Source organism: Pongo abelii, chromosome 23 (genome assembly GCF_028885655.2).
Source record: "Pongo abelii isolate AG06213 chromosome 23, NHGRI_mPonAbe1-v2.0_pri, whole genome shotgun sequence".
Taxonomy (NCBI): domain Eukaryota; kingdom Metazoa; phylum Chordata; class Mammalia; order Primates; family Hominidae; genus Pongo; species Pongo abelii.
Window position 1 is genome coordinate 9,042,977 of NC_085929.1, and position 23,031 is coordinate 9,066,007.

General features: G+C 40.2%; 1 pseudogene; it reads right to left on the reverse strand.

Annotated features, from left to right (window-relative positions):
* Positions 1-483: 483 nt before the first annotated feature.
* On the reverse strand, positions 484-10,486 carry LOC134761155 (zinc finger protein 285-like; annotated as a pseudogene).
* Between the last annotated feature and the right edge of the window lie 12,545 nt (positions 10,487-23,031).

Here is a 23,031-nt window from a genome sequence, read left to right on the forward strand (position 1 = left end):
GACACAATGAATTTTTATTTCTTACTCTAAAAAGAAATCCAACACAGATCAGTTAGCGACCTTCTATTGACCCAGTCTGGAATAAGCAGCCTCCAAGGTCACCTTGGCAGGGATAGAGAAGCCTGAGTTTGTTTATAATGGCTAGACCTGAAAGTGGTTTGTATCACTTTTGCTCACACTCCATTGGCTAGAACTCAAACATGGGCACACTCTTAACTGCAAGAGTTACTGAGAAATAGAGTCTTATTATTTGGAAGGAAATAGAACCAGTGTGATAAACACAGCACTGCCTTTGCCACACCCTTCAAATGCCACTTCTGTAGAGCTTCTCGCCTGTGCAGAGAATCTCATGGAAAACCTGAGTACTAATGTTCTTTCATAGTAAGAGCACCGGTTTCATTTCTGAGCACACTTTGGAAGGTTCTTCATACAGAGAGTATTGTTCTGTTGGGGACTACAAAAAATCTAAGGACTTTGGCTAAACTGAAGACCTTACCATAATCATCCCAATTAGAATTTTCTTTCTGGACACACCCTTTAATGGAAATTTGACCTCTAACTACAAACACTACCACAAACCACCCATTTGTCAGGAGTAACCTACTTTGCCATTGTAGCATACAGAAGTTCTTGAAATCCACAAGCCTTGCCTGGCACACTCCAGTGCTGTGGGCTGACATTATCGATGGCAGTGTCCCTGTCTTTTGCTCCCCCAGCCCTCCCACAGGCTGAGTAAGCTTCTATTATCTGGAATACAGTGTGGCTTCTGTTTTCCTAATTTAACCCTGACTTACTACGTTTATAATGTTTCTCTCTGCTCATGTAGTCTTTGATGAGTCAGAAGGTCTTTGCCATGCTCACAATATGTGTACTGTGTCTCATCTATATGCACTCTCTGTTGGGCAAGGAGGTGCGAATTACGACTGAAGCCCTTACCAGATGCCTTACACTTATAGGGCCTCTGTCCTGTGTGGACTCTGAGATGAACATGAAGATCTGAATTCCAGCTGAAGCCTTTACCACACTCATCACATTTATATGGTTTCTCTCTGGTGTGGTCACTTTGATGGAAGTGAAAATATGAACTGTAACTAAAGCACTTTCCACACACTTCACATTTATATGGTTTTTCTCCAGTGTGAACTCTCTGATCAGTGTGAAGAACAGAGCTATAAGCAAAATCCTTTCCACACACATTGCATTTCTATGGTTTCTCCCCTGTGTGGACTCTCTGGTGAATGTGAAGCTGTGTACTTTGGCTGAAGCCCTTTCCATACTCACCACACCTATAAAGTTTCTCCCCTGTGTGAAACCTCCATTGGAGTTGAAGAACGGAGCTTGAACTCAAGCACTTGCCACACTCACTGGATTTGTAAGGCTTCTCTCCAGTGTGGACTCTCTGATGGATAAGAAGGTTGGAGCTCTGTTCAAAGCCCTTCCCACACTCTTCACCATTTGTAGGGCTTCTTCCCTGTGTGTACTCCCTGATGAATACAAAGAAGTGACATAAATCCAAACGCTTTCCCACATACGTCGCATTTGTAGGGCGTCTCCCCTGTGTGGACTCGATGATGGTTGTGAAGGGAACAGTTGCACCTGAAGCCCTTGCCACATTCTTTACATTTGTAGGGATTGTCTCCTGAGGGGAATTTCTGACATCTGGGAAGGTCTGAGCTCTGTTAGCAGCCTGTAGGCCATTCGTAGAATTCATAGGGTGTCTCTCCTGAGTGGGTTTTACAATGAACGATAAGATATTGGCTCTGACTTAAGTTCTTTCCATGCTGGTCACATTTATAAGATGTTTCTCCTAGGTGAGTGCTGTGATGGACACGAGGATCTGTATCATCTGCAAAGGCCACCCCACAGTTATTACATGTGAAAGGCTGTGGTAAAACATGGGCCGCATGATGTTGTTCAACTGTTGATTTCATACTCAAGTTTTTCCCACAGTTGTGGTGTCTATCAGGGTCCTCCCCTTTACGTTCTTGGGACTCATGATGATCACGTGAGGTCCAATTGAGGCTGTCATCATGCCGAGCACGTCTGTACAATTTCTCTTCCACGTAAATTCCCTTATATCTTCCCTGAGATTTCTGGGGCTCGGTCATTATGTTGGCTTTCCTCCAAGATTCTGGGGTAAGAATCTGTGTCAGGCTTTGCCATGCTGTGATATCTTGATGTTTGATAATGGCATTTACTACATAGTTTCCGTTTTCAGAAATCTGAAGAGAAATGCCTGCCCACTCATCACAGGCGGAAACATCTTCTAAATGTGGGGAACATTGTTCTTTAAGGTTCATGATATAATCCTGACTCACACTTAAATCCTGGATCCTTTGTTTCCAAATCTGCCAGCAATGAAGCACTTCTTGAGAAAGGTAATTTAACCCCTTTTCCTGAAGATTCAAAATGTTGTTTTTAATCCCGTCTCCCATTAGAAGAAAGAGAATTTGTGAATCACCTGTCCAGAGGTTTTGAGAAAATGAAATATTATGGGGTGGGAAGTTGTCCCTCGCTTCTATTGACATGTGAAATACTTAGATCCACAGTAATTCTAACCTGAGCTGCCAATTAGAAATCAAGTATTGTAGGGAAATTAAGAGAAATCTTGGCCAGGTGCAGTGGCTTATGCTTGTCATAGCAACACTTTAAGAGGCTGATGTGGGAGGATCACTCAAGCTCAGGAGATCAAGACCAGGCTGGGCAGTATGGTGAGATCTCATCTCTACAAAAAAATTAAAAATTGGCTCGGTTTTGCCTATGATCCCAGCTACTTGGAAATCTGAGTTTGGAAGATTGCTTAATCCTGGGACGCAGAGGCTGCAGTGATCCAAGATTGTGCCACCGTATGCCAGCCTGGGTGACAGAGCAAGCCCTTTCCACCCCCACGCAGCAAAAAAGAATAAAAGGAAACCTTAGGAAAAATTTATGAAGGAAGAAATTCACCTCTCAGCTATAAGAGTAGTCAATAAAAAGACTTTAATAATCTTGCTACAAAAGGTATGGGAAAGGCTCCCATTTTATGTAGTATATGTGTGTATAGAAATAATACATATTGATGAAGTGTTTTTTATATGTTGGGCAGAGTAAGGGACACAAAGTGTCACAACAGGTTTCAGAAACAAGCAAGTCCTATCTCCCGATGGCTTCCCTTCCTTCATATCACTGTCATATGGAGGACTATCATGTATGTTTGTGTAAAACCTGCACAACTGTACATGGTGAGCCTTAAGGGGATGGGGATAAAAAGGCAATGGGGATTGAAATAGGGATAAACTTTGTGAAACATGGTCCTGGCATTGTGCAGGGATGCATATGTAAACCTCTGAGACAAGCTTTAAGAGACATCCTTTTTATGTTCCCCTAGGTTCTTTGTCTTCATGAAAAGATAGAGAGCACTCAGATCCTATAATCCATTTCCTTAAGTTCTGACCTTTTAAGTTATTGCAGAATCTCAAACAGCCATGTCTATGAGAATGGGGAACAGACACTGTGGCACTGTCAATGGCCTGGCACCCAGGGAAACAAGACTGTGGTATATAACAAACAGGGGGCTGAGGCAGAAGAGGATGATCATATTTTTGGGACCCTACGATGGGTTTCAAAATGGCATGAATATCATGGTCAAGTCCCACTGGATACTGCTTCTGGTTTAAGGTTCTTTCTGGGTTGTTTTATTGAAAGTGACTTTAGTTTATAAGATAGTATCAGGGAAAGGGAGACCATGAGCTGCCCCAAATGGGCTTTAAGCAGTGGTTTCCCATTTGTTCTGATTGTAACCCACAATAAAATCAGCATTGTGACTCAGTAGGAATAGGCACGAACACCAACGCAGACTGCTCACTAAAACAGAAGTTTTATCAGCTGATACTTACATACGATGTGTAATGCACTTTGATAAATTCTTTTGTTTTCTGTTCTATTAATCTATTTTTGCTTTTTAAAAATTGCTAGTTATGACACAGTAATTTGATTTCAGGACTCACCAAGAGGGTTTTATCCTGCAGTTTGAGAAACAACTGCAGGGATATGCAGATTTATGTAGAAGGTCCTGTGTCTACAGATTACACTTTGGTTTCACGAGGTTATTTATTAAAAACACAGGACCTAGGGCAAGATTAGGAGAGCTCAAATCCTAGTTCTTCTTATAAGCTGTGTGATCATGGGAAAGTTATTAATTCAGTGACTCAGTTGTTTCATCCCTTGATATGGTTTGGCTGTGTCCCCACCCAAATCTCGTCTTGAATTGTAACTCCCATAATTCCCAGGTGTCATGTCCCATAATTCCCACATGTCACAGCCCCCACACAGAGTCCCTACCAGGGAACAACCTAGTGGAGCTGTGAGAAGAGGGCCACTGTCCTTCAGACACCAGAATGCTAGATCTAACAGCTTGCACCGTGTGCCTGGAAAAGCCACAAACACTCAACACCAGCCCACAAAAGCAGCCGGAAGGGAGACTATACACTGCAGAGCCACAGGGATGGAGCTGCCCAAGACCATGGAAACCTATCTCTTACATCAGCATGACCAGGATGCAAGACATAGAGTCAAAGGAGATCACTATCGAGCTTTAAGATTTGACTGCACCGTTGGATCTCAGACTTGCATGAGGCCTGTATCCCCTTTGTTATGGCCAATTTCTCCCATTTGGAACAGCTGCATTTCCACAATGCCTGTACCTGCACTGTATCTAGGAAGTAAATATATTGTTTTTTTTTTTTATTTTACAGGCTCATAGATGGAAGAGACTTGGCTTGTCTCAGATGAGACACTGGACTGCAGACTTTTGAGTTAATGCTGAAATGAGTTAAGACTTTGTGGGACTGTTGGGAGGCATGATTGGTTTTGGAATGTAAGGACATAAGATTTGGGAGGGGCTGGGATGGGATAATATGGCTTGGCTTTGTCCCCACTCAAATCTCATCTTGAATTGTAACTTCCACAATTCCCATGTGTCATGGGAGGAACCCGGTAGGAGGCGATTGAATTATGGGGGCGGGTCTTTCCTGTGTTGTTCTCATGATAGTGAATGAGTCTCATGAGATCTGGTGGTTTTTAAAAGGGAGATTCTGAATGGGCGCAGTGGCTCACACCTGTAATCCCAGCACTTTGGGAGGCCAAAGTGGGTTGATCACGAGGTCAAGAGATTGAGACAATCCTGGCCAACATGGGGAAACTCCGTCTTTACTAAAAAATACAAAAATTAGCTGGGCATTGTGGTGCATGCCTGTATTCCCAGATACTGGGTTGGCTAAGGCAGGAGAATTGCCTAAACTTGGGAGTTGGAGGTTGCAGTGAGCCAAGATAGCACCACTGTACTGCAGCCTGGCTACAGAGTCAGACTCTTTCAAAAAAAAGCGGGGGGCGTTTCCCTGCACAAGCTCTTTTCTCTTTTCTGCCACCATGTGAGATGTGCCTTTCACCTTCCACCATGACTATGAGGCCTCCCCAGGGATGAGGAACTGTAAGCCCAATACATCTCTATCTTTTGTAAATTGCCCAGTCTCGGGTATGTCTTTATCAGCAGTGTGAAAACAGAGTAATACGTCCATAAAATGGGGATAATAACAGTAACTATCTGTATTAGTCCATTCTCATGTTTCTAATAAAGCCATACCCAAGACTGGGTAATTTATAAAGGAAAGAGGTTTAATTGACTCATAGTTCCATGTGGCTGTGGCAGCCTCACAATCATGTCAGAAGGTGAAGGAAGAGCAAAGGGACATCCTACATGGCGGCAGGCAAAGAGAAATCCTGTGCAGGAGAACACCAATTTATAAAACCATCAAATCTCATGGGACTTAGTCACTTTCATAAGAACAGCAAGAGAAAGACTCCTTCCCCATGATTCAGTTACCTCCTACCAGGTCCCTCCTACAACATGTGGGAATTATGGGAGCTACAATTCAAATTGAGACTTGGGTAGGGATATAGCCAAACCATATCTCTATCTCATAAACTAAACTTAGGTAACACATAACTGTATATGAACCTCTGAGAAATGAAAACGAGGTTAGATATTTATCAAAAAGTAATCTAATAAGCCAACACTTAGATTACACTTACTATGTACCAGTTAGTGTTGGCTATTGTAACTGCCAACCAAACCAAAGTTCTCCCTTGGTTCCTTTAACACTGGTTTATCCAAAACATTTGATAAACATTGATTTTTCTGCAGAAGCAACCCATAGATCAAGGCTCTTGATGATGTGTGAATTTTATAAGTCTCATTCTGAGAAATATGAGGAAAGAATGAGAGCCTAAATATGTGATTAGGGGAAGGAGGGATTACTAACTGCATTGAATGCCCACAGGCCAGGTGTATGAGATTTTGGGAGAGCTCCCTCACAAACCCATCACAAGGGACCAGATCCTCACATTGATCTGTAAAAACTCATTAACTGCAGGGTTCTAACCTGCACATGCATCTCTTAGGAGTTTTCTTTCCAGTGGTCAAAGTTTCTCTTTGTGATCTAACTGGAGTTTTCTATCTGGTTTGAAATGATGATTTCAGGACACAGGCCCAGTGGTCTGATGCTCAGTTACTCTCCCACTGAGATGAGTTTCCTGAAGTTTTCCAGCATCACATCTTGGTACAGGTTTATCTGGGGTTTATCCAATAGAGCCAACTCTTCCTTGGTGAAGACAACAGCCATGTCCTTGAATGTCACCTTTTCCTAAAACATCAACCATATGCCATGCCAATCATCCACACAAATGACTGGTCTTAGTCTGTTTGGGCTGCCTTAATAAAATACCACAGTCTGATTAGGTTAAACAAAATAAACTAATTTCTTACTGTTCTGGAGGTTGGAAAGTCTAAGATCAAGTACCACCAAGATAGGTTTCATTCAGGTTTCTTCTCTTGGCTTGTAGACAGCTGTCCTCTCACTATGTCCTTACATGGCAGAGGGAGAATGAGAGAAAGTTCTGTTGAGGCTCTCTCATAAGGACATTAATCCTATTGTATCAGGGATTCCCAAAGGACAATATTAATCAAATTATAAAATACGGCCCAGGAAATAGGCACAGATAAATCTATACTAAGGTTTTGTGCCGATACACAAGTCTAGTACTGTTCCATCATTTCATTTCTCATCACACACCAAGATTTGGTATTTTCACTTTTTCATGGCAGATTAATCTATTTTTATCATGTTAAAAGGATCTAAGAAGACAGGGTAACTAAAAGCCTGGCTCCTAGATTCAAAAAACACAATAGAGAAAAGGGAGATTATTAGGATAATTAAGAACACTTGGATATCAACTAGGTATTAAAAAATGGTGGTATCAATGTGAAATTTCTTGAGTATGTTAGCAGTAATGTGGAAATGTAGGAAAATGCTCTTACTCTTAGGAGATACAAGCTGAAATATTTAGGGATGAATTATAATCATGCCTGCAATTTATCCCCAACTGGGTCATCAAAATAAAATATAGATATGTGTGTATATATGTATATTATGCATATGTTTGTGGGTGATTGTTAACAATTGGTGAATCTAGGTGAAGATTACACATTATGCTATTCTTTCATTTTCCTGATAAATTGAAATTTCTCAAAATAAAAGGATGTGGGGAATAATCGGATATTAATAACCCTCTCCTAATCAAGAAACCAATTTTTACATAAAATATTTCTATTTTATGTAAATATTGCATATTGCATATTGCATATATCACACTGCTCAGAGTTAAGTATTTACAGATATGTTCTCTCAATAGACTCTGCATCTCTAAATAATGCAGAGCTTTCAAACGAAAGTTGTAAGCCGTTACAAAGGACTTCACAAAGAATATGTTCCTAACAATTGTCCAATTACCAAAATCTGACAATGATTAAAAACAAAATCTAGGGGAGTCAGCACGGTTGTCCTAATAGCATCACTCTCTCAGTAACACTACTGTATGCCTTCTTCTGTGCGAGGCAACAAAATTGAATTGGAGTTAATCATTCAGGAAATACTGATACCCTGAAGTCTACTTGGGGTGTTCAAATGTAGGGAGAAGGGGTTAAGGATAGAGGTTCACCCAGGCTACACCCCATTCTACCTTCTCTGCTTCAACTATAGAGCCTGGGAAAACAAAACACTCACTTCACCACCACCCTTGTAGCTGGATGGATGCCTTGTAGGAAGCCTAGGCAGCGATTGTCATAGGATGCAGATACAAGGACAGCCCCAAAATATTAAGAAACCAAATTTTTCAACGAATAAACACTTGCAAAAATCTATAAATATTTTCCTCTCTGAAGCATTCTTGTATAACCATCTATGAAGTATTCTTATAAAATCTTGAACCTGAATCGATTCAAGCATCTGGTGCTTCCACTTACAAGAAATACTGTGGATAGAGTAACACATTGAAACACATGAAAAGGAAGCAAACAAATGCATTCCAAATGTAGGAAAGAACACAGGACACCAAACTTGGTTTCTACAACAAGTCGATAGCAGGAGAGAATAAAGTAGAGGGGCAGATTTCTCTAGATTAAAAGAGATTATGAGACACAACAGCCAACTATAAGATAGTATAGACCTTGGTAAGATTCCATTTGGACAAACCAACTGTTAAAAATTTTTTTGAGATAATCAGGGAAATTTGGTTATTGTCTGGGTATTAGATAATACCAAATAATTATTGATTATCTCATTAGTCAATTTTTACAGAAATATATACTGAAATACATAGAGAATGTGGTAAATTAGATCGCTGTTTAGAAATATCCTCTTCCATGCTCACCAATCCCACTAAAGGACCAGAGTGTGTTTTCTTACCCCTTTAGTTTTGACTTGGCAATGTAACTTGCTCTGGCTACCAAAATGAAGCAGAAGTGAGAATGTGCCATTTCTAACCTGGGCCTTGAGAGATCTCATGAGTTCACTTGCTCTCTTGTCCCTCTGTCTTCACTATGGGGACACACCCAAGCTAACCAAAACAAGCAGAGTGCTACCAAATATTCATGGCATTGGCTTTAGATCCAGGCCATAGCCATTGAGGACAGTGTTACAGGAGGCTGGAAAAATGGTGACCTGGGTGATGTAGTGGTGAACACTTGGTAAAATGTTGCTGTAATTTAGAAGATAGAAAATGTACCTAATGAATCTTGGACTTGGGCAAGATCGTTTCCAGGCAGAAGGATAAAAGTGTGAGCTCATTCATTTTAGTTGCATATATAATAAGGTACTATACAAAAGTGATGTGCTCAGAGAAAAACCAATACAGTGTAAAATAACATGCCTCTTTAAAATACTCTGGGAAAGAAAAATCTGAAAAAGAGATTAAGCAAATCTCTTTGGCAAAAAGTTAATCGTTGAAACTGCATGAAGGGCACTACAAATGGAGCCTCATAAAACCATTTGTTCTTTTTGTGTATTTTCATAATTAATTTTTTTCATGATTAAAAGAAAATCCTTCCCCCACACTGTGATGGTCTTTTTAATGTGACAACTTGGCTAAGCTACAGTCCTCAGTTATTGAATCAAACACTAATCTAGGTATTGCTATGAAGATAATTTGTAGATGTGATTAAAGTCCATAATCAGTTGACTTTAAGGGAGATTATTCTAAGTAATCTGAGTATGTCTGATTCAAAAAACTGAAAGGTCTTATGAACAGAGCTGGGGCTTCCCTGGGAGGGGGAGAAATTCCACCCATAGACAGCGGCTTTAGTCTGTGTCTAAGAGTTCTGGCCATCCTTCCTGAGGGACTGCCATGTGGATTTTGGACTTGCATAGTTAGCCCCCATAATCATCTAAGTCAATTCCTTATGATAAATCTCTTAATATATATGTCTTACTGGTTCTGCCTTGCTGGTTGAACTCTGACCAATACATACCCATTCAAATCTTGTTACTTACTGAACGAGACCAGTGACATTTATAGTATAGTCATGTATATGCTGCCCATGCACTCAGATGCTGTGGCAACACCAAATTGCTATAAAAATTTCTGAACTTTCTCTTGATTCTTTTTTCCATATGGGGTAGTGATAAGCAGTTCATGGACTGGTACTGGTGCATGAACCACACTTAGAGTAGCACCAAAGTAGACATCTTGAAATCTGTGAGTTTGTTTCTTCACTTCTATAAAGGGAGTCAAACCACCTGCCTCACAAAATCATTATGAGCAAGATGAAGTACCTAATACATAGTAGTCACTCAAAAAATGCTGACCTCCTTTCAGAAAACAGAAGTGTCTGGTTCCTCAGAATGAACAGTATATTTAAAGAGAAAGAAACCCTTAACTTACCTGGAACTTAATCATACCATCTTCCTTTTGGAAAGGGCAGGATTCTGGAAAAGCAGAACTGCAAAGAAGAAAGAATCCATGAGATCATGGATTCAACAAGTTATAAATGAACATTGGTTCCTTCCTTATCTGTACAAATTTCTCATAATTCCTTCTCCCCCTAGATATCGTCTCTTCTTGTTCTGAAAAGACTGCACTCCCATCTCCTCAAGACTTCCCTAGATTTGTCCCCAGTCCCTCAATCTCAGACCACTGTGTAACTCCTATCTCTCTCCTCAAGCTTTTGGCTCAAAACCTGCACATTCTTTTCCTTTTCTCAGACTTGTGAATGAACTGACATAACCTACATCTGAATTACGCTGGAAAAAAGGCTCAGAATTGCTGAGTAAGGGAGCAATCTCAGGGCTGGGCATGGTGGCTCACGCCTGTAATCCCCAGCATTTTGGGAACCCGAGACAGGTGGATCACTTGAGGCCAGGAGTTCTAGACCAGCCTGGCCAACATGCTGAAACACTGTCTCTACTAAAAATACAAAATTAGCTGGGCTTGGTGGCAGGCACCTGTAATCCCAGCTACTCAGGAGAGTGAGGCAGGACAATCACTTGAACCTGGGAGGCAGAGGCTGCAGTGAGCTGTGCTTGCACCACTGCACTCCAGCCTGGACAACAGAGACAGACTTTGTCTCAAAAAAAAAAAAAAAGAAAAAAAAAGAAAGCAATCTCAGGATGACAGGGGTCTTCTTCTATTTCCACCTTCACATGCAAGACTTGATCTTGTATGGCCAGGCCTGTGGCCTAAAGAATTTGTGATTAGCCAAGATATACAAATTAAATCCCAATTTTTATTATTATGTTAATCAATAATACAAATTTTAAAACATCTACACCTTGACTCTTGGCTTCCTAAACTATCTCTCCAGCAGCCATTCTATCCTCTGCTTTTGCAAATATTGATGACACACCTATGACATATAAGACACATCGTCTTCTCTGGAAATGCTCATGGTATACTGAACTATACAAGTTCTCAGCCTGCACGTAGACCAAAGTAGACAGAGAGACCTTCTAAGCTTGCCACTTCATATACACTAAAGTCCCTTCCTGTTCTGCTTATATCAGTGGATTCCCTTGCCAATTAGCTTCCAGTTGGGTTTAGCCAATGGGGAAAGCCAGCAAGAGATCCAGGGAAGGGGGAAGAGTGAAGTCAGAATATTTATTCCCCCAGGTTTTTCCCTAGAGTTTGCTGTGGAATGGCTATGTTCCATATCCATTGACCAAAGGTCATGGCCACCATCAGGCAGCTGTCATCCCATAAATCTTTCTTCACATTTTAGCGACTGCCTCCTCCCTTAGCCCTTCAGTCCTAAAGGCAGTAAGTTACCCTGCTATCACTAACTCTGAAATATTGCAATACCCTTTGTTGATTACCACAGCCTGCCTACAACTTTATAGGTTGTCCCTTTATTAAGCTCTTCTCAAATTACCCATTTTGAGTGTTATGTTTATTTTTTGTTGAGATTCCATCTGATAAACCCTGTAAACACAATTGCCTCTCACATTTGTGGAGAAATTTACTGTATAAAATTGCCATATAAAGCAGTGCGGAAACTCCAAAGATTAAAAAATAAAAGCCAAAAACCACGTTTATGCCTTCTCAGATAGTCCTTCTCACACTATCTGTGATAAAGGAGTAGTTATTATATTATTATTACCGTTACATTCAGTCTGTCACAGATTGATATTTTGGTAAGATACAGTAAAAATAAATTACTGGAAAAAGGAAATTCAGAAGGTATGCAAATTAAAGCCCAATTGTTATTATTACATTAATCAATAAGACAAAATTTTAAACATCTACAATCAAGTTCTCAAATTATCTAGTCACAGACCAATATCATTTATTGGCACTGGTCTGCTGGCTACCCTTTGAATTGCAGCTCACAGGGTTATAGAAACAGGTTAGTAGAATATGAAATGTCTCTTTGGTAAATCCTTGGACTCTTTTTCTCTCCTTTACTACCTTTAAGAGACATCATTAATCACTTCTTATCTTGGGCTCCAACAAAGGCCAAAATAAGGAATGTTCAACTTATTAATACAGCATGAATTACATCATTTTACAATAGTTAAAACCTACCAAGGAAACACTCCTCCTTTCCCCTGTCAAAAAACTACAAATCCTAAAAAAAAAAACAAAAAAAAAAAAACAAAAAAACTGTAGTCTTTTATCCTCTGTACTTGCTAAGAATCTTACCATTTAACAAGCACTCAATCAATGTTTCTTAATATTAACAAAAGCACAAATAGAACTGACTTGGATATTACACATTAGATACACGTGCAAAGACATAAACTCACCCTCTACTTCCAGTACCTGTTCTCACTTAAGAGCCAATAATGGGACAGCTTTATTTTCAAGCACACATCCACACACTTGCAGTCACACATATACGGTTGAGGGTTTGGTTTCCTGAATTTCTGGCTTCAGACACTCCCTGCCTGTATCAACTATGGGCCGTGGCAGGAACCAGATGGCACATTCAAATTTGAGGGGAGTTTAATAAACAGACGGCTTACAATGGTGTTGGCTGGGGGTAAGGAAATCAGAGTGGGTAAGGCTCTATCCTGGGAAGTGACAGGGAGGTGCCATTATAATACCTGGGCCTTAAGAGGTAAGGGGAGGGAGCAGTCCCTGGAGCCTGTAACTGAGAGGACTGTGTGGCCAGGGCCACCCAAACCATGACCTGTTGTTTAGAATGGCAGCTAATCTGTGACAATCCTGCAGAGAGAGAACTGGGGGACAAGATCCTACAACTCACACTTCTTCTTCTCTCCAAACTTTCCTTTTGAGAGTTCCCATTGGCCAAAGACAAGCAAGGCCAGAAGGCAATGGCGGCCTTTCAGGGCAGACAGCAGGATGGAAAAGGAGGGGAGCCAAAGGCATGGGACACATGGCACCTCAGGACTCTTGTTTTTTTCCCTATCTGCCAAAGTCCCCACAGCTCTCTCACACAAATGCCTTTCTCATCCCTCAACCTGACAACTACTCTGATCTGAGGAATACATCACGAATGAGACCAGATGCCCATATCAACCTCTTCAGGGAATGAAGACCTAGAGGAAAAGTGCAGCTGAATCTGGAACTGCAATTGTCCAGAAACACGATCAGAAATGTAATAAATGCTGCTATTGCACCTAAAATAATTAACACTAAATCTCTAACTTTATCAAATATACAGAGAGCGTTCAAACTTCAAACTTGTTGAGTGTAATTTAACAACTTACATTTGCTCATGTGCTTTATAATACTCAAATTCCTTCCTCCCTGGCTCACAGCATGTGAGGTGAGAATGGGGTTAATAATTTGGGGCAGTTCTTTACTTTTCTTTCTTTTTTTTTTTTTTTTTTGAGACGGAGTCTCTCTCTGTCGCCCAGGCTGGAGTGCAGTGGCGCCATCTCGGCTCACTGCAAACTCAGCTTCCCGGGTTCACACCATTCTCCTGCCACAGCCTCCCGAGTAGCTGGGACTACAGGTGCCTGCCACGATGCCCGGCTAATTTTTTGTAATTTTTTTTTCAGTAGAGACGGGGTTTCACCGTGTTAGCCAGGATGGTCTCGATGTCCTGACCACGTGATCCACCCAAAGTGCTGGGATAACAGGAGTGAGACACCGCGCCAGGCCTGGGGCAGTTCTTTTCAATATGTATTCAGTGACATTAAACTCCAGAGTTATTACAGTCTGAGTTGTTTCTTTATTGTCAGAAGCCGGAAACTCTGCCCTGAAGTCAGAAATGCCCCAATGGAGTCGGAGCTGCCAAAATCCAGAGTTCAGACCCAAGACAACTCCCCATCCAAGAACCTAGCGGTGCTGAGCCAGAATCGTCCCCACCAAATTGAGCGAGAATAGCCAAAGCCATCCTCTCTCTCCAGAGACATGCTGCTTAAGCCAATCCCTCATCCCATTCAGGGAGGCACAGCCCCAGCCGTTACTCCCAAACCCTGAGCCAGCGCCCCTCTGCCCTCATTGAGAGATGCACATTCCAAGACTGACGCTAAGACTCGACCCAAGGTGACACAGCGCAAGTCGCTGTCACGAATCGTGAAGATGCACGTTTTGTCAAACCCAGGGCTGCTCCCCAAACCGAGCCCAAGCGCTTTCCATCTCATCCCGGGTAGGTAGGGGCCGCTGAACTTCCCCAGCCTACCCCATCCACGAGGCCTTATCATTGGTCACTAGTACCCTCTTCCACTCCTCCTACTTCAGTCCACAGGGACGGGTCAAAGCTGCACATCCTACACCCCTATTCCTGGCTATACTTCCGAGAGGGGCGCGGTCCAGGCGGAACTCACCCCAGCATCCCAAACAATGTCGCCCTCAGCTAGCGTCTGGTACCACGGCACATGCGCAAGGAGGCCTATGGACTACAATCCCCAGAAAGCCCTGAGCGCAGCAGTGGCCATTCGCAAGGCTACCAGGGTGAAGGTAGCCTTTGACTTCCGTGCATTTGGAACTCCTTTGACTCCCGTGCATTCGTCTAAAATAATGACAATCATAATAACGATAAAGTACTGAAATGTTAAATAAATCACTATCAACGACGAAAAGAAAAAGTTTCAATATTTTACTCCTTGGAAATGAGCACTTTATCATTTTAGTGAAGACTTTAATAGGTTCTTATTTTATAGGCATGTCTTTTAATGTTAAAACCACGAAAGTTTTCAATTAAAATTCACTTAAATATTTCCATCCCCGCCCACCATCATGTTTTGTTTCTGTTGATGAACACTCCGCATAATCTAACACTTGCGATATAACATAGCCCTGTAATTTGTTTCCTAGTCTCAGAAGAAGCAGAATGAATTAACAACCATTGTCTGAATCCTTAACAGCGGAATTACAGGAGTACTCATTACAACATAACAAGAAAACGCAGGAAGATTTCAGATTCTTTTTGAAAATTTCCCCTTGTTGGGACTTAGGCTTTATTTTACTTTATGTTATTGCATTTAAGATTTAAGATCATTAAAAAGTCAGGAAACAACAGGTGCTGGAGAGGATGTGGAGAAATAAGAACACTTTTACACTGTTGGTGGGACTATAAACTAGTTCAACCATTGTGGAAGTCAGTGTGGAGATTCCTCAGGGATCTAGAACTAGAAATAACACTTGACCCAGCCATCGCATTACTGGGTATATACCCAAAGAATTATAAATCATGCTGCTATAAAGACACATGCACACATATGTTTATTGCGGCACTATTCACAATAGCAAAGACTTGGAACCAACTCAAATGTCCAACAATGATAGACTGGATTAAGAAAATGTGGCACATATGCACCATGGAATACTATGCAGCCATAATAAATGATGAGTTCATGTCTTTTTTAGGGAGATGGATAAAGCTGGAAACCATCATTCTCAGCAAACTATAGCAAGGACAAAAAACCAAACACTGCATGTTCTCACTCATAGGTGGGAATTGAACAATGAGAACACATGGACACAGGAAGGGGAACATAACACACCGGGGTCTGTTTTGGGGTGGGGGGAAGGGGGAAGGAGAGCATTAGGAGATATACTTAATGCTAAATGCGTGCAGCACACCAACATGGCACATGTATACATATGTAACAAACCTGCACATTGTGCACATGTACCCTACAACTTAAAGTATAATAATAAAGAAAATTTAAAAAATTTAAGATTCCTATTAAAGAAAATTTTGGGTACCCTAATGGGGTAAGAAAATTGAATAAGAATTCTGTTAGAGACCCACAGTTTTAGCCTGGAGGAAAGCCCTGATAATGGGTGAGAACAATCTCTATCCTAAGAATGGTCACCTGGTCCTGCTGGCAGAGGCTATGCTTGGAATATCTGGCTGGCATTCCGTTTTCCACTCATCCTCAAGCTGTAGGGTTCGTGAGGCAGTTCCAGTCCTAGAATAGAGAGGGAAGTGAAGACCCCCACCTCTAGGCAATGGGCAGGAAATGGTTGAATTATATCCAACTATAGCTTGACATTGCAACTTAAGGCACATAAATGGACAATGCAATTCTTTTGGCTTATCTCTGTCTTTTGATGTTTACATGTTTGATGTTCTTATATATTGCTCTAAGTTGAAGGATTACTTCATTTAATTTGACATACTTGAATTTTAAAAAACGAGTTCAGGAACATTTTTATTTTTGACCTAATACAAGGTTAATTTTTGTGACATCTGTGTCTATTGGAAAACAATGTGTGTTCTCTATCAGAAGGATATGCATACATTTATATTTTCGCCAGACTTGTTAATTGTTTCTATTTAAATTTCCTACGTGCTTATTTGTGCTTACTTAGATTTTTTCATTATGCATCTGTCAATGATTGAGAAGTTCATGTCAAAAAGGCTCCCAGGCAGGGCATGGTGGTTCAAGCCTGTAATCCCAGTACTTTGGGAGGCCGAAGTGGGTAGATCATGCGGTGAGGAGTTCAAGACTAGCCTGGCCAGGATGGTGAAACTCCGTCTCTACTAAAAGTACAAAAATTAGCCAGGCATGGTGGCAAGCACATGTAGTCTCAGCTACTTGGGAGGCTGAGACAAGAGAATCGTGTGAACCCGGGAGGCGGAGGTTTCAGTGAGCCGAGATCGTGCCACTGCACTCCAGCCTGGGTGACAGAGCAAGACTCTGTCTCAAAAAAAAAAAAGAAGAAAGAAAGAAAAAGAAAAAGAAAAAAAAAGTCTATAATGGTAAATTTGTCATTTTCCTCTCTATAGCATTTGCTTTATTTATTTATTTAATTTTTTTTTTGAGACTGAGTCTCACTCTGTTACCCAGGCTGGAGTGCAGTGGCCCCATCTCAACTTACTGCAAGCTCCACCTCCCAGGTTCACGCCATTCTCCTGCCTCAGCCTCCCGAGTAGCTGGGACTACAGGAGCCCTCCACCATGCCAGGCTAATTTTTTTGTATTTTTAGTAGAGGCAGGGTTTCACCCTGTTAGTCAGGATGGTCTCCATCTCCTGACCTTGTGATCTGCCCTCCTCTGCCTCACAAAGTGCTGGGATTACAGGCATGAACCACCGCACCCAGCCTACTTCATTTTTCAAAAGTTGTGTTATTAGGTATACAAGGGGCTTTACTTTTTGAAAGTCGTGTTATTAGGTATGGAGGTGGCCTGTTCCTTATCTGCAACACTTGGGACCAGAAGAGTTTCAGATTTTTTATTTTTTTCAGATTTTGCAATATTTGCATATGCACAATGAGATATCTTGAGGGTGAGACCCAAGTCTAAAAGCAAAATTCATTTGTGTTTCCTATACACCTTATATACTTTCCCTGAAATTAATTTTATAGAATTATTTGATTAATTTTGTTCACAAGGTCTGTATACAATGTTTGTGTGCATTGAACCATCAGAAGCAAAGATTGCCTTCATCGCATGACCAAAGAAAAATCAATTAATGAAAAGAAGAGGAAGAAAGCAAATATTTCAGGTGTGGAAGTTTCCTCTTTTGGTGTCATGTTCACATTCCAAAAGTTTCAGATTGTGGAATATTTTGGATTTTAAAATTTAGTGATGCTGACCCTGTGTAAGTTTCATAATGGTAATATCTTCTTGATGGACCAAAAATTTCATTAACATTTTAAGTACTTTGTATTTTCACCTTGAGTTTACTTTCAGTGCCGACTCTACCTGCTTTCTTTTCATTCGATTTCATCTAGTATTCATTTTTTCACTTTTTCCTAAAATTAGCATTTTTACCTTGTTATTTTTATACTCTTTATTATTATAGTTATTTTTCAATGTTACTTTTACCTAATCTAAGAGCTTGTCTTTAGTCTGAAAATACACACTTAAATGGGTGTGTTAGGAACCAAAGAGAAAGTGCTTGTATAATTGATCTAGGAGCTGCTCCTATTTCCCAACTATAGAACAGTGACACTGGCCTGTAATCCTAGGTGATCAAGCAGCTAAGGTGGGAGGATGGCTTGAGCCTGGAAGGTTCAGGGTGTAGTGGGCTATGATGGTGCCACTGTACTCCAGCTTGTGTGACAGTATGAGATTTTATGTCTGAAAAAAGAAAAAGAAAATGAAAAAGTAGAACAGTGACCCTCAAAGAGGAAGGAAATAGCCTCCCTAAAACTCTTTTGAATTGTGTGAGTGATCTTTGCTTGCTCCAGTGACTGGGATATGAGTTTAGTATTCAGAGGTAAGGAATGCTAAACATATTGCATCTGTAAATTAATTCTCTCAACAAAGAAGTCATCCATTCAGAACACTCAACAATATCCCCCTGAAAATCACTGCTCTAAAGGAAAGAAAATGAACAACAACAACCTCAATCAAATAAAAGGAGGGAAAGAAAGGATTGAATCAGTAAAGAGAAAGTCAAACTGCTGCTGTTTGCTGATGATATGATCATATACCTAGAAAACCCTAAAGACTCCTTCAAAAAGCTTCTAGAACTCATAAATGAATTCAGCAAAGTTTCAGGATACAAAATTAATGTACACAAATCATACCTCTGCTGTACACCAACAGCAACCAAGCTAAGAATGAAATCAAGAACTCAATCCCTTTTACAATAGCTGCAAAAAAAAAAAAAAATACTTAAGAATATTTCTAACCAAGGAGATGAAAGACCTCTACAAGGAAAACTATAAAACACTGTTGAAAGAAATCATAGATGACACAAACAAATGGAAACACATCCTATGTTCATGAATGGGTAAATCAACATTGTAAAAATGACCATACTGCCAAAAGCTGTTTACGAATTCAATGCAAGTTCCATCAAAATACCACCATCACTGTTCCCAGAACTAGAAAAGACAATTCTAAAATTCGTATGGAACCAAAGAAAAGCCCGCAGAGCCAAAGCAAGACTAATCAAAAAGAACAAATCTGGAGGCATCACATTACCTGACTTCAAACTATACCATAAGCCTATAGTCACCTGAACAGCATGGTACTGGCATAAAAATAGACCCAAAGACCAATGGAACAGAAGACAGAAACAAGAAATAAATTCAAATACTTACAGCCAACTGATATTTGACAAAACAAACAAAAACATAAAGTAAGGAAAAGACCCCCTATTCAGGCTGGGCGCGGTAGCTCACGCCTGTAATCTCAGCACGTTGGGAGGCTGAGGCAGGTGGATCACAAGGTCAGGAAATGGAGACCATCCTGGCTAACACTTTGAAACCCCATCTCTACTAAAAATACAAAAAAATTAGACTGGTGTGGTGGAGGGGGACTGTATTCCCAGCTACTCCGGAGGCTGAGGCAGGAGAATGGATTGAACGAAGGAGTCAGAGCCTGCAGTGAGCCAAGATCCCACCACTGCACTCCAGCCTGGGTGACAGAGCGAGACTCCTTCGCAAAAAAATAAAGGCACCCTATTCAAACAAATATTGCTGCTGTAATTGGCAAGCCACATGTAGAAGAATGTGAATGGATCCTCATCTCTCACCTTATACAAAAATCAACTCAAGATGGATCAAAAACTTAAAACTTGAAACCAGAAAAATTCTAGAAGATAACATCAGAAAAACCCTTCAAAACTTTAGCTTAGGCAAAGACTTGATTACCAAGAACCTAAAAGCAAATTCAATAGAAAAAATGATAAATAGGTGAGACTTAACTTAAGTAAAAAGTTTCTGCACAGCAAAAGCAACACTGAGCAGATTAAACTGACAACCCACAAAGGGGTAGAAAATCTCCACAATCCATACGTCTGAAAAAGGATGAATATCCAGAATCTAGAAGGAACTCAAACAAATTAGCAAGAAAAACATGAAGAATCCCATCAAAAAATGGGCTAAGGACATGAATAGAAAATTCTACAAAGAAAATATACAAATAGCCAACAAACATATGAAAAAATGCTCAACATCATGAATGATCAGGGAAATGCAAATCAGAAACACAATGCAATACCACCTTATAGCTGCAAGAATGGCCATAATAAACAAATTTTAAAAATAATAGATGTTGGTGGGGATGTGCTGAAAAGGGAACACTTTCACATTTCTGCTGGGAATGTAAACTACTGCAACCATTATGGAAAACAGTGTGGTAATTCCTTAAAGAACTAAAAGTAGAACTACCATTTGATGCAACAATCTCACTACTGGGTATCTACCCAGAGGAAAAGAAGTCATTATATGAAAAAGAAAGTTGCGCACACGTTTATAGCAACATAATATGATGTTTTAGAAATATAAGTGATAAAATTCCTCAATTAAAAGTTTATTAGAGTTCATCAGTGTTGATATCATCTTTCAAAATTAAAAAAAAATGTTTTCTGTTCGTTGTTTTGGTTTTTGTTTGTTTTGATGCATGGTCTTGCTCTTTTGCTTACTGCAGCCTCAGCTTCCTGGGCATGAGTAATCCTCTCACCACAGTGACCCAAGTAACTGGAACTACAGGTGTGCACCACCATGCCTAATTGATTTTTAAAAATTTTCTTATAGAGTCTCACTGTGTTGCCTAGGCTGGTCTGAAAAATCTGTGTTCAAACAATCCTCCCACCTTGGACTGAAAAAATGTTGAGATTACAGGCACAAGCCATCATGTCTGGCCAGAAATGATTTTTGCTTATTTTTTTCTTTTTTTTTTTTTTTTTTTTCAGACAGAGTCTCTTGCTCTTTTGCCCAGGCTGGAGTGCAATGGCACGATCTTGGCTCACGGCAAGCTCCGACTCCCAGGATCACGCCATTCTCCTGTCTTAGCCTCCCGAGTAGCTGGTACTACAGGTGCCTGCCACCACGCCCGGCTAATTTTTTGTATTTTTAGTAGAGATGGGTTTTCACCGTGTTAGCCAGGATGGTCTCAATCTCCTGACCCCGTGATCCTCCCACCTTCTCCTCAGAAAGTGCTGCGATTACAGGCATGAGCCACCAGGCCTGGCCCAGAAAAATGTTTTGAATAAGCTTTCTTCCTTTCTTCCCCTCTCATCTCCCATATTTATGTCTTCTAGTATCTTAACACTAAATTTTCTTTTTTCCTCACATATAACAATTATTTAGATTTAACCTCAAGATTTACTGTGTATTCTTGCTTGTGGTACATGCTGTACATCTTCCTCTAACATGAATTTATTTATTTTTCTGGACGGTATTCTTAAGAAGTTTTTTCAGACAGTCTGAAGTTGGTAAGTTCCTTACGTCCTTTTGTCTTATGTCTTCATTCTTCCCTCACAGCAAATGTTGGCTTGCCTGGGCATATAATACTTAGTCACAATTTACAGTTTTTCATAACTTTGAAACATTACCTCTCTCTCTTTTAGTTTTTATTACTGATGAATACTATGACACCAAACTAATTCTTCAATTTCTAATAGGTAATATTTGGGTTTTACTTTTTTTCTTGAGGCATTTAGGATTTTTTCTTTATCAGCTGAAATTTTACCATAATTTAATTTGATGAGTTTTTTCTTCCTGCTAAGCACTCAGCAGGACATTTCAATAAGAATCTCAAATCTCTCCTCCAGCTCTGGGATATTTTATTTTACTTTTTCTTTGGAGGTTTTCCTCCCCATTATTGTATATTCTCTCCCTTGTGATACTCTTATTATCCATATGTTGGTTCCTTCTTTCATGTCTCCTAATATCCATCATATATCCATCGTATATCCTAATGTGCCATCTTCTTGCATTACTCTCTGGAATAATCCCTTGCCTAATCTTCCAGCTCACTAATGTGCACCTTCAGCAATATGCATCCATTATTCTCCCCATCAATTCATATTTTTGTTTAAAATTCTGAAATAAAATGATTGTCAACTTAGACCTAGTAATAGTTATGCAAACTATAAATTGCCTAAGTGGAAAAATACTGGGATTCAGAAAATGTACTTCCTATGTACTCTTTATGTACTCTTAAGTGCAGGAGAAGTAACCCTCATGCTGTTACTTGATTACTTGCTGCAGCAAATGAGGTAATAATTTAAGAAAGAGGAAGACTTAGCATCTAGGGAGTGGGAAATTCAACCCTGGATTTTTTTGCTGGATCACAGCAAAACGAACTCCCAGGAGACTGAACCAGACTGTAATCAGGCCAAGATGATCATCAGTCCTCAAGGAAGGATAAAGATGGGGGTATCCAGGAAGGTGGAATCTGGAAAAAGTAGACTCCATACATTATAGAGCATATTTGAAACACTAAAAACTTGGAGAAATAATAACTATATATAATGTACCAAAAAAGCATTTAGAAACACCAGGAAAACAAAAACTGTATGAGTGGTAGTAGAATCATAACCTCCCAAATGGCTTTATAGTGAATAATATTAATAGAATTTATATTAATGCATATTAATATAATTATACTAATTGAGACAATGCTGCATTATACTAATGAAGACAATCATCCACACTAATGATACAAGTGGTGTCATATGCTATTGGTTGGTCAAGTAAGATGAGAGATGCTGAAAACTGACTGCTGGATTTGGCAATGTAATCTTAACTAGAGCAGCTATGGGGAAATGTGTGTGCCAGACAAGATGATGTGGAGGTTGTGGGAAGCATGAATGGAGTGAATTTTAAAAGAATTGGAGGAGAGAAACTGAGGCAGTGTCTTTTGACAACTTGTGGTCAAGAACAGAAGTGAAAAGAGGGAGGGTAGCTAGGAAGGCTAATGGAATCAAATACCATTCCATGCCTGCCAAGACTGGAGATGTTAACCAAGTTCTTAAGTTGATGGAAATGCACTGAAAGAGAGTGATGCTGGTAATGCTGGAGAATTGAAGGGGCAGCAGCAGGAATAGATTACTTGACTAGGCA